Raw genomic sequence first — 19,290 nt, forward strand, 5'->3', positions numbered from 1 at the left:
CTTATTGTTTGATCTATTATGCTTGTTGGGTTTGATGGATGTGAGGGAGTCCGTGCAGTTCTTGATCCAGCTGTTGAAGTTGTTGAGGTTCTCTGTGGGGCTAGGCTGATCTGTTCGGAGGGTGCTCAGCCAGTATGGGTATAGTTCTTTTATTTTGTCCCAGCTGTGACTTGGAGAGCTGAACCTTGTATGGATGTTGACTTCAGGTGAATTGATTTGAAGTAGATGGTGAAGTGGTCAGTCCATGTGAGTGGTGTGCTGCGGAATTGTATTTGATGCTGTCGCTTAGGCTGCAGGTGGGGTCGAGTCTGTTCTGTAGTGTTGGTTGGTTCTGTGAAGAGCTGGGTGAGTCCAATGTTGCTCATGCTTTCAAGGAGTGAGGTGGGGCAGGGGTAATTCTGGTGAAAGTTGAGGTCACTGAGGAGAATGTAGGCTCTGGAATTGATGGTGTGCGGAGCGACAAAGTCGGTGATGAGGTTGGTAAAGGTGGATCATGGTCCGACTGGTTGGGTGGCTATAGTTCAGTTCAGAGTGAATGTTTTTGAGATTTGCAGCTTGAAGTGCAGGGATTCCATCAGTGGGGTGGCATTCACTGTGGATGTTGTGCATTTGATGGATTCCTTGTAGATAATCGTAAGCCCTCCTCCTGGCTTGTGAAGGCAGTCCTGTTGAGTGACCTTGTAGCCCTCTGGGATTGAAGTGGCGATGTTGGGAGTCAATGAGGTGTTGAGCCTTGGCTCTTTGAAGAAGACGATTTTGTGTGTGTCGCTACCCAGAAGACCCCCTATTTGGGTTGTGTGTTTGCGAGTGAGCGTGTGTTGAGAAGCATGCAGGTGAGTGGGTGTTGACGTGTGTGTTTGCTGTGGTGTGTGGTATAGGCTGGGAGTGTAGGTGATGTTGGTACTTGTTATGTATGTGTGTTGAGAAACACACATAAAATAAAATATATAAATGATAACCCACAGCTTAATTGTGCCTGCGCTCCAAGACAATACTCACAACATTTTCAGTATTCTACCCCTGCACTCTATATAATATTCCCCTTTACCCACTCATAGTGGTTCTTTTTCTATATCATTTCACATATCCCCACCAATTCACATCTCCAGCATTTCTACTTCCTCCATTCCACTATTGTCACTTATCCAACAACATTTCTCACATACATGCATCATTCTTGAGAGACTCCTCTATCCCCATACAAGCTCCCAAATCATTCTCCTAATTTGCTGACGCACCCAAACACCCTTAAGTTCTACTCCCTCAATATCTTCACTCAGTCTGCTCCACTCCTTCCCAATCCTTTTTTTCAGCTCCGATTCACACTTTGCTAGCATTTAATCTTCCTCCCCACATCCCTCTCTCTCACATACTTTAACCCCTTCCTCTTTCACTGACCTCCTATCTACTTCCTAATGTAACCAGAAAGCTCCTCCATCTGAATCACCTCTATATTTGACTGCACTCCCTATCTATTGCCTCTCCATCACACATACCCTTTCAACCAATTCTGCCCCTTCATATACCCACTCACCCACCTTTGATTGCTTTGTTGCACCACCCAAACTCTACTTCTGTACTTCTGTTTTCTCTCAAGAGGCTCCCAACTTTTTCAATACTCTTCACTACAACTAACCTAATATATGAACCCACAAGCAAACCTCCATTCCATCACTCCCCTTTAACTCAATCAGCCCAATCACACATTCTCAGTTTCTGCCACCTCCCTTTCACAATGAGTAATGCTTACAATAGCCAATTCACAAATAAGGTTGGAACTATTGTCCCTTTAAATTGAAGCTGTTGCCAAACTTGTGAAAGAAAAAAAGACAATGAGGAGGACTATGGGACTCTGAATGTAAGTGCCTTCAAAAGACATAGAGGTACAAGGGGCAGTGCCAATTTTCTGCCAACCAAGTAGCAAAACCAACTGACGATACCATTTTAAATCACCATTATCTGCAGTAGACATCTGTGAGGTGGTGTCAAAAGTCACACAGACACTCAGTAAAATCACTGTCCCCAGGAATTTGTGATCCAACTTCAGCTCTAACGTCATAGAGGAATAATACTATTGACAGCTTTGTTCCTTGTAGTGAGTGAAATCTTTCTTGCACATCGTGCAGGATAGTACGTGACTCAGGAGATGTCTGATAGTTTGCTGTCAACATCTGCTGTAGAAGGTAAAGAGCGCATGTCAGACACATGAAGTAGCACCAATTAAAGACATGTGAAGTGTTTGTGAGGCCTAGTGAAAACAGGAGTTAAAACTAATTTCTGTAAGGCTATATGGACTATGCTGATAGTTTATGGCACCCTAAGTAGCTCTTTTTCAGATTGTATATCAAGATATCCACCAAAACATTATTGTGGTATAAATAAATAATTGTCAAAATATCAACAACACAAACATCGACAATACTTACATATTGTATGGAGCACAAAATATTAATTAAAATATTTTTATCTAAATATTTGTAACTAAAAGTAGTTAAACATAATATATATGTGTATATAATTTAAAAAAATCAAACGTGTTGAAAGTTTTTTAATAGTAATGATAAAAACGCTATATTTGTGTAACGTTTATAAATAAAATATAAAATGTTTCAAATATTTAATTGAAAAGTATCTTTTGGCACAACTTTGTTTTACATATCATGTACGGGTACACTGTTACAAAACTCTGAAGATCCCCCTGGGACCAACTGGGTAAGATCAGGTCAACCTAGTGTTATGAAAAGACTCCACCAGTCCAGTTGTAATTCTCTTCTTTTATTAAAAGTCACTTTCCAGTAAGGCCAACACATCCGCTTGCTATCTGTCAACGCTCTTCATTTCAAGTTGCAACATTCCAGCCTCACAACATTCTCTCCTACCTCATCACATTCTATCAGCACCTAGTAATTATATATCAACTTTATAGTTGAAGACATAACACATCTCCTCTCTTATATAATGAACATGAATACATATAACATAACTAGAACAAAATTTACATATTTGTTTAAAAAAAAAGAAAAACATACCTTGAACAGTCTAAGTTGTTATATAATCTTGCAAGTACTAAGGTCGTTTGATAATTCTACCTTGTTTACTCTTATATGATTCCCTCTTATTATTATGTGCTAAACTTCCCTCAAGAGCATTAGCATCCTCATGCATAGTAATTTCTTCTTCAACTCCAATCCTAGACTCTTCCTAATTGTCATGCTACTATCAACCTTTTGCTGCGAGTCTAACCAGCAGTAACTCTTTTTTGAATTATCGCAGGGAATCCCCTTACTCTCTTTAGATTTTGCTAAACGACTCATGTGCCAAACTCGACCATTGCTTAATTTGGCCGAATTGTTATAAACTTCAACCACAACCCTCGATTCTGAATATTTATTTTCCCCCTTCTTCACTTTAAATGGTAGTTTAACATGCACTATGGGGGTCATTCTGACCCTGGCGGTCCATGACCGCCATGGCGGAGGGCGGCGGAAGCACCGCCAACAGGCTGGCGGTGCTTCCTGGGCTATTCTGACCAGAAAAGGGGAACCAGCGGTTTCCCGCCGGTTTTCCCCTGGCCCAGGGAATCCGCCATGGCGGCGCTGCTTGCAGCACCGCCATGGGGATTCCGACCCCCTTCCCACCAGCCTGTTTCTGGCGGTGTCCACCGCCAGAACCAGGATGGCGGGAACGGGTGCTGTGGGGCCCCTGGGGGCCCCTGCACTGCCCATGCCACTGGCATGGGCAGTGCAGGGGCCCCCTAACAGGGCCCCACAAAGATTTACACTGTCTGCTTTGCAGACAGTGAAAATCGCTACGGGTGCCACTGCACCCGTCGCACCCCTGCAACTCCGCTGGCTCCATTCGGAGCCGGCTTCCTCGTTGCAGGGGCTTTCCCGCTGGGCCAGCGGACGGCCTTTTGGCGGTCGCCCGCCAGCCCAGCGGGAAAGTTGGAATGACCGCCGCGGTCATTCGGCGGTAACCGCATGGCGGGCAGCGACCGACGCCCGCCGCGGTCAGAATGACCGCCTATATCTCCCTTCTTCAAATCTTAGCTCCCTTCTTTTTGTCCATATACTTTTTATAGTTATCTTGTGCTTTTTGAATATTCTTTATTACTTCAGAAGGTGACCAACCCTTTAATCTGCAATTATTTAACCACCCCTGATTGTCCTTCATGAATGTTATCTTCCCCTCATAATAGTAAATGGGCTGTAACCAGTAAACGTTGGTGTGGTTCGATACATCCAAATTATTTTTTTAATACTGGATTTCCAATCTAGACTTTTATATTTAGCCAATTGTAACAATTCTTTAATGACACAATTAAGGGGGTTATTACAACTTTGGAGGAGGTGTTAATCCGTCCCAAAAGTGACGGTAAAGTGACGGATATACCACCAGCCGTATTACGAGTTCCATAGGATATAATGGACTCGTAATACGGCTGGTGGTATGTCCGTCACTTTACCGTCACTTTTGGGACGGATTAACACCTCCTCCAAAGTTGTAATAACCCCCTAAATCTCTCCATATCTCCATTTCCACTCTGGTGATAAACAGAAATTAACTTATGTTCTATACCATTCCGTTTTAAAATACATTCTATTTCTTCACTTTTGAATTGTACCCCATTGTCTGCAATGACTTTTTGGCAGCCCCTCCTTTTGGAATAGTTAATCGAAGAATAACAAAACATTTCCAGATTTAGCCTTATTCACAAATTTAACTTCTGGCCATTTGGAAAAGTTATCTATAGCCAGTATTATAAACCAACCTTCATTTTCCTCAGCAATTGGACCCATAATACCTACACCAATAACTTCCCATGCCAATTTAGGGCATGGAACGGGGTGTAACATTGGTTTTAAAGGAACAAGAGATTTATCTGCATTCAGACCCAAGTCACATTCTCTAATTACTTTTTCAATCTCAACATCCATTCCCGACCACCAATAATTCTCCTTAATTTTTTTTTGTCTCTGCTATACCTAAATGCCCCTCATGGCATATTTTGATAACAGTTTCTCTCAAACTTTTTGGTGGCAAAATCCTGTCTCCTCTTACTATGATGTTTTAAATTGCAGTTAACTCGTTGCGTATCTCAAAAAGGTTCCTCAATTCTGAATCAATATTCTTTTTCTCTGGCCATCCGTTCTGAAAGTAGTTTCTTAAAGACGATAACGATTGGTCATTTAAATTAGCCTCGATCTAATCCTTGCTACAAATGGCATCCCACTCCATACTCCCTGTCCATGCTACACTTATTTCTTCTACATCTTCATAGTTTCCTTGAAGAGGTAATGGCAACCAACTCGAGCAATCTGCAATCTTGTTTTTAACACCCGGTAAATATACCAGCTTATGCCTAAAATCCAATAATCTTATTGACATTTTAGCTCTCCTATGTGTAGCTTTTAAAAGACCCTCAGTGGACAGCACTTTTAATAAGGGTTTATGATCACACCTTACCGCAACATTAAAACCCCACCAAAAGTTCCTAAAATGTTCTAAACCCCACACTGCTGGTAGAGTGTCTTTTTCTATGACCGAATATTTTTCCTCTGCAGGAGATAATGCCCAGAGGCAAAGGCTATGGTGACTTCTTTGCTATTGGTATTTTTTTTAACTTAAAACTGCACCAATACCTTTATTACTAGCATCAATAGTTAGTACAGAGATAAGTTTAGGATAAAATCCAGATAAAGGCCCTCTTTACAACCCTGGGGGTCGGTGATAAAGCAGCGATAATGCCACCAACAGGCCACCAGTAAAAAAAAATGAATTATGACCACGGCAGAAACCGCTCACACAGACCGCCACTTTAACACACCGACTGCCATGGCGGTAGCAACAAGCACCGCAGTGGTAACTGCCAACAGCCAGGCAGAAGACAATGTACCGCCCACCCTATTACAAGCCAATCTGCCACCTTTTCCGGGGCGGTACCAACGCCATTAAAAGAACGGCGGAAACAGTACGCAAAAGGGAAACGACTCACCTCTGGACACTCAAGGAAGAACCATGACACCATGGAGCCCGAACTACAGGTGTTACCCATGCTGGTATACCTACTCCTACACCAGGAACACGAACGGCAGTGAAGACGACCACGGTGAGTACCGCACCTAGCACACAAGGGTGGGTGGGAGGAAAAAGAGAGTGACACACACACACAACACCCCCACCCCCAACACCATACACACAAACAGATACAACAACATTACATGTCCAACCCATACCCCTCAGGAATAACGCAAGGACAAAAGGAAGTGAGTAAAGTCAGTCTAATAATATAAATTTCGAGAAATATGTCCTCAAAGCACAAAACAGTATCTACAATATATACAAATGGAGGGACACTGCCCAGTCCAAACTGTCCGTGGCCCACAGGGCCATATCACATAGCCCAAGGCCCCACTTGATTCTTGCCTCAATACAGAGAGAACACTGCTTGGGAATCAGGTAGAAAATACACAGGCAACTCAGGGGGAAGGGAAAGGGGAGGTACATCAGCCGGAAGATGGTACAATGCCGCTGCTCCTGGAGGGGGCTACATGCCCTGTGTGCTGTCCTGGGGAGTGCAAAGCCACAGTCTCTCAAGTGGGTGGTTTGCCCACTTCTTGGTCCTGGGGAGGTCAAAGTCATAGTCTCTCTAGTGGGTGGGTTGCCCACTGCCTGCTCCTGGGAAGTGCAAAGCCACAGTCTCTCTAGTGGGTGGTTTACCCACTGCTTGCTCCTGGGAAGTGAAAAGCCACAAACTCTCTAGTGGGTGGTTTGCCCACTGCTTGGTCCTGGGGAGTGCAAGGCCACAGTCTCTCTAGTGGGTGGTTTGCCCACTGCTTGGTACTGGGGAGTGCAAAGTAACAGTCTCTCTAATGGGTGGGTTGCCCACTGCTTGGTCCTGGGGAGTGCAAGGCCACAGTCTCTCAAGCAGATGGCTGCTTCCACTGGTTCTGGAGGGGGCTTTGTGCCCAGTGTGCTTCATCCTGGCAAGGAGGGGGTGAGTGGATGCCTTCTTCCATTGATTCTGGAGAGGGCTTTGTGCCCTGTAATGCAGATCTTAGAGGATGCAAGGTCACAGTCTCTCACCTGGGTGTCACACCTACAGTTTTTGCAGGGGCCAGGACGCACTACAGCCCATGGAGGCATGACTACACACGGCCCAGTTTGTAGATACATTTTTGAAAGGGTGTATAAATAATGAATAGAGAATTTAAATATGTCATAAGCACTAGATAAACACCTTAAAAGATTGATAGGTGTGTGCAGATGAGTGCTAACCCCTTGGTCATCTTGAGTAGACAGGATCACAACGAGAATTGTACTAGAGTGACCTGTATGAGTTATTTCGTTGGGCATTTCCCATTTGTATGTATTATTTGTGTTTAGTTGTAAATAATTGTATAGTATTTTTTATGTAATAATTTTTTGATTTGACTTGTTATAATTGGAGGTTGTTTTATATTTGTTCTCATGATGAAGTATACATTGCTAGTATGTAAATAAATGAATTAACACATATACAGGAAAGTAATTAACCTTACTAACCAAAAGTGAATTTATTGGTTTGTTTAAATAATGTCTAGATTTGTTCCTGCCTGCTATTTTTTGTGAATATGTTCTGGTAGTACCCTAAGCAGGGTGGGATGAAAGGGTACTCCCCTTTTCTTGTAAAGGCAGTGGTGCTAGTGGCAGTGCAGGTGGCAGTGCTGGCGGCAGTGCTGCCTGTGGTGGGGGAGACTCCAGCCCTTCCCCTGCAGCCTCAGATGGCTGAATTGCCATGGCTGGTGTTGTCTGGCCAGATGCTGCACCAGTACCAGGCTCCATATCTATCCTGCCTGCGGCGTCTGTGCCTTTGTCATTGCCCTTGGCAGCTGGTGTTCCGTTCCTGCCCTTGTCAGCTGGTGGTGCCTCCTTGCTTCTGCCAGCTGATGGTGCGTCCTTGCTTCTGCCAGCTGGTGGTGTCTCCTTGTGTTTGCCAGCTGGTGGTGCCCCCTTGCTTCTACCAGCCGGTGGTGCCCACTTGCTTCTGTCAGCTGGTGGTGCTTCCTTGTGTTTGCCAGCTGGTGGTGCCTCCTTTCTTCTGCCAGCTGATGGTGCCTCCTTGTGTTTGCCAGCTGATGCTCCCTTTTTGCTCTTGGCAGCTGTTGCAGGCACACTGGCTGTGTGCACGGGTGTCTTCACGGTGCCTCTCACAACTGCAGTGGCTGCAGAAATGACAGTGGCCGTGGACTGGGTGGCTGAGGTGCTAGCCTGGGTTCTGACCACCCTGGCCCAAAGTGAAGGATGGGGGGGCAGGGAATAGGTCAAGGGTGGAGAAGAAAAGCTTTTTAGGGACACTGAGGCTGGAAGAAGGTGAAGGTTTGGGAGTGGAGGAAGAGGGAGTGGTAGTATGAGGTGTCTGTCTGCTGTGTTTGGGTGCAGATGCATGGGCTGGATGCTGTCGTGAGGTGGCTGGCTGTTGGGTGTCTGAGTGCTTGTGTTTGTGTACTTTGGGAGGAGGGGGCACAGCCACAGTGGGAGAGGACGTGTGCATGGATGTGGGGGTGGTGACTGCCAGTGAGGGGCGTGTAGTGATAGGCGTGATGGTGATGGAGGTAGTGGATGAGGATGTAGTGCATGCAGGTGTGAGTGGAGACGCTACTGGGAGGAAGGTGGACAAGGAGGAAGAGGGGGGCCTGAGGTGCCTGGGGCGCAGGAGATGGCCACCCTCCTGGTGAGCAGGCACGGGAAACACACTGAGGGGCTGCTGGGAGGGCGGTGCTGGTATGGGGGTGATGGCTGTACCTGTAGTTGGGTTGGCCACAGAGGTGTCTGCCACCAGCAGGGAGCTTCCATCGGAGGAGGTGTCGCTGTCCGAACTGTCCCTCCAGTCTTCGCCGTGGTGCTCCCCTCACCCTCCGTCCCACTGGTGCCCTCACCGTTGGTGGATTCGGCCTCATGGGCCATGTGGGATGCAGCTCCCTCCGTCGCCGGTGCCTCTGCTCCTCCGCCAGATGATGCTATTGCACACACGGACAGGGTGACAAAACAAAAAGGGGGGGGAAGAGACAGAGGATACACTTGGTTAATGCCAGCAACAAGACCACCGTTGGTGTACACAACACACAGGGAACAGCCCTATGCACTAGGCCATGCACTACCAGTTACAATGCTAGTAACCAGGCCATGGAGTACAATGCCTAACGCCAATAGCAGCACAGCTGAAACCCACAGGACCCTGCCCAGTAGTAGATGCCCACTAGCATATTTGGGGTTGGAGTGCATCAGACCAAGCCCATCATGGAACCTACTATGCCATGTTCGTCCTGACCTAGGGGCACCCACAGACCCACATCCCGCACCCAGATAACACCTCAACATGCGCACTTTTCTGATTCTGAAACTGTACTAACGTCCTTGTGGCTGCTGTGATGCCTTCAAGCGCCCATCCAACTCTGGATAGGCCACCGCCAGGATGCGGAACATCATGGGGGTCAGGGTACGACGGGCACCCCTTCCTCGTTGGGAAGCCCCTTCCTTGCCCAGCGGCGCAGGTCCTCCCACTGTTTGCGACTGTGGGTGCTCCACCTGTCAAAGACCCAGAGGGTCCGCACGTCCTTGGTGATGGCACTCCAAATACCCTTTTTCTGCTGTGCCCTGACCTGCTGAAAAAGATACATAGAAAAAGGCATTAGTCATATACTCTGGCCTGTTACACTCATGTCCCACCATATCCCTCCCATCCCCTTATGCACAGACATTGATCACCTTACATGCAGCACTCTGCCCAGGACCACTCAGCCACCCCCCTTACACAAGGCTTACACACACAGCACTCCATGCATTCATGCCCCAGGCATCGTGCTCACAGTGTACTCACCTGTTGGTCTGGAGGACCATAAAGTAAACGGTACTGGGATAGAACCTCATCCACCAGTCTCTCCAACTCCTCCGAAGTGAAGGCAGGGCCCTTTCCCCAGACACTCGAGCCATGTTCGCTTCCAGACACAGGTCACAGCAGCACTTGCAGTGTAGGTCCTCTCCTGTTGAAGGTCAGGTAGCAAGTAGGTGAACAGATAGAAAATGGCAGTCACGTCCGCAGCGGTGCATACCGTCACCGCCGGCGTACATCACCATTGGCTATTGGAACCCATAGGTCCCAATGATAACCAATGAGGTGTTCCACGGCGGTAGTCGACTGCCTTCCGCAGCGGCGCACAACGTTAGCGGAATTACCTCATTTCCACTTGTCCCTCCACACAGGTCAGGCGGCTGCCATTTCAGAGGGGAACATACCATGGCACCTAACTGCGTCACAGCAGACATAGGCACATTTACGGAACTACACATTCACATACTGTTTCTGTCACAACATGCAAGGCATTTTACTCTGAGGATATATTTGACTTTGACCATCTATCTGCTCACCGTTTTCACCCTAGAGTTCAACCGCTGAGGATGAATAGGAGATGGAGACATACCCCCGTGTACAGACCCCTGATGGACCTGGCAACAATGGAGGACAGGCACATTATCCTCACCTACAGACTTGATAGGGCCACAATCCAAGAGCTGTGTGCCCAATTGGAGCCAGACCTGATCTCAGCTATTCGTCACCCCACTGGGATCCCCCCTCTTGTGCAAGTCCTATCAGTGCTTCATTTCTTGGCAAGTGGCTCCTTCAAAGCAACAGTGGCCATGGCAGCAGGGATGTCGCAGCCTATGTTCTCAAACGTGCTGACCAGAGTGTGTCTGCCCTGATGAAACACTTGCACAGCTACATTGTTTTCCTACAGGTGGAGGATTTGGCCACAGTGAAGGCTGACTTCTATGCACTGGGACACATCCCCAACATCATTGGTGCTATTGATGGTACACATATTGCCTTTGTCCCCCCCCGGAGAAATGAACAGGTGTGCAGAAATCAAAAGAGCTTTCAATATATGAATGTGCAGATAGTGTGCCTGGCGGACCAGTAGATCTCCCATGTGAATGCAAAGTATCCTGGGTCTGTGCATGATGCCTTTATCCTGAGGAATAGCAGCATCCCTAATGTGATGGCTCAACTCCAGAGGCACAAGGTGTGGCTAATAGGTGAGCCCATGGTCCTCACCCAGTGTCTGTTGGTATATGGGTGTGGGGTTGGCCCTAAGGGTGAACGTCTGGCTAACAGTTATCCCTCGATATTTACAGGTGACTCTGGTCACCCCAACCTCTCATGGCTACTGACCCCAGTGAGGAACCCCAGGACAAGGGCAGAGGAACATTACAATGAGGCACATGGGCGAACAAGGAGGATCATTGAGCACACCTTTGGCCTCCTGAAGACCAGGTTCAGGTGCCTCCATCCGACAGGTGGATCCCTGTGCTACTCCCCCAGGAAGGACTGCCAGATCATCGTTGCATGTTTCATGTTGCACAACCTGGCCTTGAGACGCCAGGTTCCCTTTCTGCAGGAGGATGAGGCTGGAGATGGTCATGTGGCAGTGGTGGAGCTTGTGGACAGTGACGAAGAGGAGGCAGAGGAAGAAGATGTGGACAACAGAACAACTATAATACAACAGTACTTCCAGTGACACACAGGTAAAACACTGTAACCTCACCTTCCATTTCTGTTTTGTGAAGTGTATTTTCTCTGGCTGGCTGCTGTTCCCACTACAAAGGCCACTTATTGTACCCTTTAACCACTTCGCTGCCAGGCCTTTTCCCCCTCCTGTGCCAGGCCTTTTTTTGCCTATTTGGGGCAGTTCGCGCTTAGGCCTGCATAACTTTTTGTCCACATAAGCTAACCAAGCCAAATTTGCGTCCTTTTTTTCCAACATCCTAGGGATTCTGGAGGTACCCAGACTTTGTGGGTTCCCCTGAAAGAGGCCAAGAAATTGGCCAAAATACAGGGAACATTTTGTTTTTTTCAAAAAAATTGGAAAAAGTGGCTGCAGAAGAAGGCTTGTGGTTTTTCCCCTGAAAATGGCATCAACAAAGGGTTTGCGGTGCTAAACTCAGCAGCTTCCCAGCTTTCAGGAACAGGCAGACTTGAATCCGAAAACCCAATTTTTCAACACAATTTTGGCATTTTACTGGGGCATACCCCATTTGTGCAATTTTTTGTGCTTTCATCCTCCTTCCAGTCAGTGACAGGAATGGTCATGAAGCCAATGCTGGATCCCAGAAAACTAAACATTTCTGAAAAGTAGACAAAATTCTGAATTCAGCAAGGGGTCATTTGTGTAGATCCTACAAGGGTTTCCTACAGAAAATAACAGCTGAAAAAGAAAAATATTGAAATTGAGGTGAAAAAAACATCAATTTTTCTCTACTTTTTACTCTGTAACTTTTCCCTGCAATGTCAGATTATCGAAAGCAATATACCGTTACGTCTGCTGGACTCCTCTGGTTGCGGGGATATATAGGGTTTGTAGGTTCATCAAGAACCCGAGGAACCCAGAGCCAATAAATGAGCTGCACCCTGCAGTGCGTTTTCATTCTATACCGGGTATACAGTAATTCATTTGCTGAAATATAAGGAGTAAAAAATAGCTATCAAGAGAACCTTTGCATTTCCAAAAAGGGCACAAGATAAGGTGTTGAGGAGCAGTGGTTATTTGCACATCTCTGAATTCCGGGGTGACCATAGTAGCACGTGAATTGCATCGAATTTCTCAAATAGATGTCTTTTTTACACACACCCCTATATTTGGAAGGAATAAATGTAGAGAAAGACAAGGGGCAATAACACTTGTTTTGCTATTCTATGTTCCCCCAAGTCTCCCGATAAAAATGATACCTCACTTGTTTGGGTAGGGCTAGCGCCCGCGACAGGATATGCCCCAAAACACAACGTGGACACATCACAGAAAACAGAGCTGTTTTTAGCAAAGTGACTACCTGTAGATTTTGGCCTCTAGCTCAGCCGCCACCTAGGGAAACCTACCAAACCTGTGCATTTCTGAAAACTAGAGACCTAGGGGAATCCAAGGAGGGGTGACTTGTGTGGCTCGGACCAGGTTCTGTTACCCAGAATCCTTTGCAAACCTCAAAATTTGGCTAAAAAAACACATGTTCCTCACATTTCTGTGGCAGAAAGTTCTGGAATCTGAGAGGAGCGACAAATTTCCTTCCACCCAGCATTCCCCCACGTCTCCCGATAAAAATGATACCTCACTTGTGTGGGTAGGCCTAGCGCCCGCGACAGGATATGCCCCAAAACACAACCTGGACACATCACAGAAAACAGAGCTGTTTTTAGCAAAGTGACTACCTGTAGATTTTGGCCTCTAGCTCAGCCGCCACCTAGGGAAACCTACCAAACCTGTGCATTTCTGAAAACTAGAGACCTAGGGGAATCCAAGGAGGGGTGACTTGTGTGGCTCGGACCAGGTTCGGTTACCCAGAATCCTTTGCAAACCTCAAAATTTGGCTAAAAAAACACATGTTCCTCACATTTCTGTGGCAGAAAGTTCTGGAATCTGAGAGGAGCCACAAATTTCCTTCCACCTAGCGTTCCCCCATGTCTCCCGATAAAAATGATACCTCACTTGTGTGGATAGGCCTAGCGCCCGCGACAGGATATGCCCCAAAACACAACGTGGACATATCACAGAAAACAGAGCTGTTTTTAGCAAAGTGACTACCTGTAGATTTTGGTCTCTAGCTCAGCCGCCACCTAGGGAAACCTACCAAACCTGTGCATTTCTGAAAACTAGAGACCTAGGGGGATCCAAGGAGGGGTGACTTGCGGGGCTCGGACCAGGTTCTGTTACCCAGAATCCTTTGCAAACCTCAAAATTTGGCTAAAAAAACACATGTTCCTCACATTTCTGTGGCAGAAAGTTCTGGAATCTGAGAGGAGCCACAAATTTCCTTCCACCCAGCGTTCCCCCACGTCTCCCGATAAAAATGATACCTCACTTGTGTGGGTAGGCCTAGCGCCCGCGACAGGATATGCCCCAAAACACAACGTGGACATATCACAGAAAACAGAGCTGTTTTTAGCAAAGTGACTACCTGTAGATTTTGGCCTCTAGCTCAGCCGCCACCTAGGGAAACCTACCAAACCTATGCATTTCTGAAAACTAGAGACCTAGGGGAATCCAAGGAGGGGTGACTTGTGTGGCTCGGACCAGGTTCTGTTACCCAGAATCCTTTGCAAACCTCAAAATTTGGCTAAAAAAACACATGTTCCTCACATTTCTGTGGCAGAAAGTTCTGGAATCTGAGAGGAGCCACAAATTTCCTTCCACCCAGCGTTCCCCCACGTCTCCCGATAAAAATGATACCTCACTTGTGTGGGTAGGCCTAGCGCCCGCGACAGGATATGCCCCAAAACACAACCTGGACACATCACAGAAAACAGAGCTGTTTTTAGCAAAGTGACTACCTGTAGATTTTGGCCTCTAGCTCAGCCGCCACCTAGGGAAACCTACCAAACCTGTGCATTTCTGAAAACTAGAGACCTAGGGGAATCCAAGGAGGGGTGACTTGTGTGGCTCGGACCAGGTTCGGTTACCCAGAATCCTTTGCAAACCTCAAAATTTGGCTAAAAAAACACATGTTCCTCACATTTCTGTGGCAGAAAGTTCTGGAATCTGAGAGGAGCCACAAATTTCCTTCCACCTAGCGTTCCCCCACGTCTCCCGATAAAAATGATACCTCACTTGTGTGGGTAGGCCTAGCGCCCGCGACAGGATATGCCCCAAAACACAACGTGGACATATCACAGAAAACAGAGCTGTTTTTAGCAAAGTGACTACCTGTAGATTTTGGCCTCTAGCTCATCCGCCACCTAGGGAAACCTACCAAACCTGTGCATTTCTGAAAACTAGAGACCTAGGGGGATCCAAGGAGGGGTGACTTGCGGGGCTCGGACCAGGTTCTGTTACCCACAATCCTTTGCAAACCTCAAAATTTGGCTAAAAAAACACATGTTCCTCACATTTCTGTGGCAGAAAGTTCTGGAATCTGAGAGGAGCCACAAATTTCCTTCCACCCAGCGTTCCCCCACGTCTCCCGATAAAAATGATACCTCACTTGTGTGGGTAGGCCTAGCGCCCGCGACAGGATATGCCCCAAAACACAACGTGGACATATCACAGAAAACAGAGCTGTTTTTAGCAAAGTGACTACCTGTAGATTTTGGCCTCTAGCTCAGCCGCCACCTAGGGAAACCTACCAAACCTATGCATTTCTGAAAACTAGAGACCTAGGGGAATCCAAGGAGGGGTGACTTGTGTGGCTCGGACCAGGTTCTGTTACCCAGAATCCTTTGCAAACCTCAAAATTTGGCTAAAAAAACACATGTTCCTCACATTTCTGTGGCAGAAAGTTCTGGAATCTGAGAGGAGCCACAAATTTCCTTCCACCCAGCGTTCCCCCACGTCTCCCGATAAAAATGATACCTCACTTGTGTGGGTAGGCCTAGCGCCCGCGACAGGATATGCCCCAAAACACAACCTGGACACATCACAGAAAACAGAGCTGTTTTTAGCAAAGTGACTACCTGTAGATTTTGGCCTCTAGCTCAGCCGCCACCTAGGGAAACCTACCAAACCTGTGCATTTCTGAAAACTAGAGACCTAGGGGAATCCAAGGAGGGGTGACTTGTGTGGCTCGGACCAGGTTCGGTTACCCAGAATCCTTTGCAAACCTCAAAATTTGGCTAAAAAAACACATGTTCCTCACATTTCTGTGGCAGAAAGTTCTGGAATCTGAGAGGAGCCACAAATTTCCTTCCACCTAGCGTTCCCCCACGTCTCCCGATAAAAATGATACCTCACTTGTGTGGGTAGGCCTAGCGCCCGCGACAGGATATGCCCCAAAACACAACGTGGACATATCACAGAAAACAGAGCTGTTTTTAGCAAAGTGACTACCTGTAGATTTTGGCCTCTAGCTCATCCGCCACCTAGGGAAACCTACCAAACCTGTGCATTTCTGAAAACTAGAGACCTAGGGGGATCCAAGGAGGGGTGACTTGCGGGGCTCGGACCAGGTTCTGTTACCCACAATCCTTTGCAAACCTCAAAATTTGGCTAAAAAAACACATGTTCCTCACATTTCTGTGGCAGAAAGTTCTGGAATCTGAGAGGAGCCACAAATTTCCTTCCACCCAGCGTTCCCCCACGTCTCCCGATAAAAATGATACCTCACTTGTGTGGGTAGGCCTAGCGCCCGCGACAGGATATGCCCCAAAACACAACGTGGACATATCACAGAAAACAGAGCTGTTTTTAGCAAAGTGACTACCTGTAGATTTTGGCCTCTAGCTCAGCCGCCACCTAGGGAAACCTACCAAACCTGTGCATTTCTGAAAACTAGAGACCTAGGGGGATCCAAGGAGGGGTGACTTGCGGGGCTCGGACCAGGTTCTGTTACCCAGAATCCTTTGCAAACCTCAAAATTTGGCTAAAAAAACACATGTTCCTCACATTTCTGTGGCAGAAAGTTCTGGAATCTGAGAGGAGCCACAAATTTCCTTCCACCCAGCGTTCCCCCACGTCTCCCGATAAAAATGATACCTCACTTGTGTGGGTAGGCCTAGCGCCCGCGACAGGATATGCCCCAAAACACAACGTGGACATATCACAGAAAACAGAGCTGTTTTTAGCAAAGTGACTACCTGTAGATTTTGGCCTCTAGCTCAGCCGCCACCTAGGGAAACCTACCAAACCTATGCATTTCTTAAAACTAGAGACCTAGGGGAATCCAAGGAGGGGTGACTTGTGTGGCTCGGACCAGGTTCTGTTACCCAGAATCCTTTGCAAACCTCAAAATTTGGCTAAAAAAACACATGTTCCTCACATTTCTGTGGCAGAAAGTTCTGGAATCTGAGAGGAGCCACAAATTTCCTTCCACCCAGCGTTCCCCCACGTCTCCCGATAAAAATGATACCTCACTTGTGTGGGTAGGCCTAGCGCCCGCGACAGGATATGCCCCAAAACACAACGTGGACATATCACAGAAAACAGAGCTGTTTTTAGCAAAGTGACTACCTGTAGATTTTGGCCTCTAGCTCAGCCGCCACCTAGGGAAACCTACCAAACCTGTGCATTTCTGAAAACTAGAGACCTAGGGGAATCCAAGGAGGGGTGACTTGCGGGGCTCGGACCAGGTTCTGTTACCCAGAATCCTTTGCAAACCTCAAAATTTGGCTAAAAAAACACATGTCCCTCACATTTCTGTGGCAGAAAGTTCTGGAATCTGAGAGGAGCTACAAATTTCCTTCCACCCAGCGTTCCCCCAAGTCTCCCGATAAAAATGATACCTCACTTGCGTGGGTAGGCCTAGCGCCGGCGACAGGAAACACCCCAAAGCGCAACGTGGACACATCCTAAATTTTGGAAAAAAACAGAGGTGTTTTTTGCGAAGTGCCTACCTGTAGATTTTGGCCTCTAGCTCAGCCGGCACCTAGGGAAACCTACCAAACCTGTGCATTTCTGAAAACTAGAGACCTAGGGGAATCCAAGGAGGGGTGACTTGCGGGGCTCGGACCAGGTTCTGTTACCCAGAATCCTTTGCAAACCTCAAAATTTGGCTAAAAAAACACATGTCCCTCACATTTCTGTGGCAGAAAGTTCTGGAATCTGAGAGGAGCTACAAATTTCCTTCCACCCAGCGTTCCCCCAAGTCTCCCGATAAAAATGATACCTCACTTGCGTGGGTAGGCCTAGCGCCGGCGACAGGAAACACCCCAAAGCGCAACGTGGACACATCCTAAATTTTGGAAAAAAACAGAGGTGTTTTTTGCGAAGTGCCTACCTGTAGATTTTGGCCTCTAGCTCAGCCGGCACCTAGGGAAACCTACCAAACCTGTGCATTTCTGAAAACTAGAGACCTAGGGGAATCCAAGGAGGGGTGACTTGCGGGGCTCGGACCAGGTTCTGTTACCCAGAATCCTTTGCAAACCTCAAAATTTGGCTAAAAATACACATGTTACTCACATTTCTGTGGCAGAAAGTTCTGGAATCTGAGAGGAGCCACAAATTTCCTTCTACCCAGCGTTCCCCCAAGTCTCCCGATAAAAATGATACATCACTTGTGTGGGTAGGACTAGCGCCCACAAAAGGAAAGGGCCCAAAACACAACGTGGACACATCACATTTTTTTATAAAAAGCAGTGCCTACCTGTGGATTTTGGCCTGTAGCTCAGCCGACACCTGAGGAAACCTAGCAAACCAGTGCATTTTTGAAAACTAGAAACCCAGGGGAATCCAAGATGGGGTGACTTGCGGGGCTCTGACCAGGTTATGTTACCCAGAATCCTTTGCAAGCATCAAAATTTGGCCCAAAAAAACACTTTTTCCTCTCATTTCGGTGACAGAAAGTTCTGGAATCTGAGAGGAGCCACAAATTTCCTTCCACCCAGCGTTCCCCTAAGTCTCTCGATAAAAATGGTACATCACTTCTGTGGGTAGGCCTAGCGCCCACAAAAGGAAATGGCCCAAAACACAACGTGGACACAACATATTTTTTCACAGAAAACAGAGGTGTTTTTGCAAGGTGCCTACCTGTGGTGTTTGGCCTGTAGCTCAGCCGGCCCCAGGGGGGGGGGGCAGAAATGCCCTAAAATAAATTTGCCCCCCCAACCCCCACCCTCCCCCGCCGGGAGCGACCCTTGCCTACGGGGTCGCTCCCCCTGCGTGACATTGGCACCAAAAAACAAATCCCCGGTGCCTAGTGGTTTCTGCCCCCTTGGGGGCAGGTTGACCTAAACTCAGCCAATCTGCCCCCAAGGGGGGCAGAAATGGCCTAAATACAATTTGTCCCCCAGGGGAGCGACTTTTGCCTGATGGGTCGCTCCCCATCTCAAAAAAAAAAAAACTAAGAAAAAAAAGAAAAATTCCCCTGGCGCCTAGAGGTTTCTGCCCCCCTCCCCCCCCCGGGGGGCAGAAATGGCCTAAAATAAATTTGCCCCCCCAACACCCACCCCCCCCCGGGAGCGACCCTTGCCTACGGGGTCGCTCCCCCTGCGTGACATTGGCGCCAAAAAACAAATCCCCGGTGCCTAGTGGTTTCTGATTGACCTAAAATTGGCCAATCTGCCCCCAGGGGGGCAGAAATGGTCTAAATACAATTTGCCCCCCCAGGGGAGCAACCCTTGCCTGATGGGTCGCTCCCCATCTCTAAAAAAAGAAACAACAAAAAAAAAAAAAAAAAAAAAAAAATTGCCCTGGTGCCTAGAGTGTTCTGCCCCCCCCGGGGGCAGTTCGGCCTAATAAAAGGCCGATCTGTCCCCCGGGGGGGCAGAAATGGCCTAAAATAAATTTGCCCCCCCAACCCCCACCCCCCCCCCGGGAGCGACCCTTGCCTACGGGG

Source organism: Pleurodeles waltl, chromosome 2_2, assembly GCF_031143425.1.
Source record: "Pleurodeles waltl isolate 20211129_DDA chromosome 2_2, aPleWal1.hap1.20221129, whole genome shotgun sequence".
NCBI lineage: Eukaryota > Metazoa > Chordata > Amphibia > Caudata > Salamandridae > Pleurodeles > Pleurodeles waltl.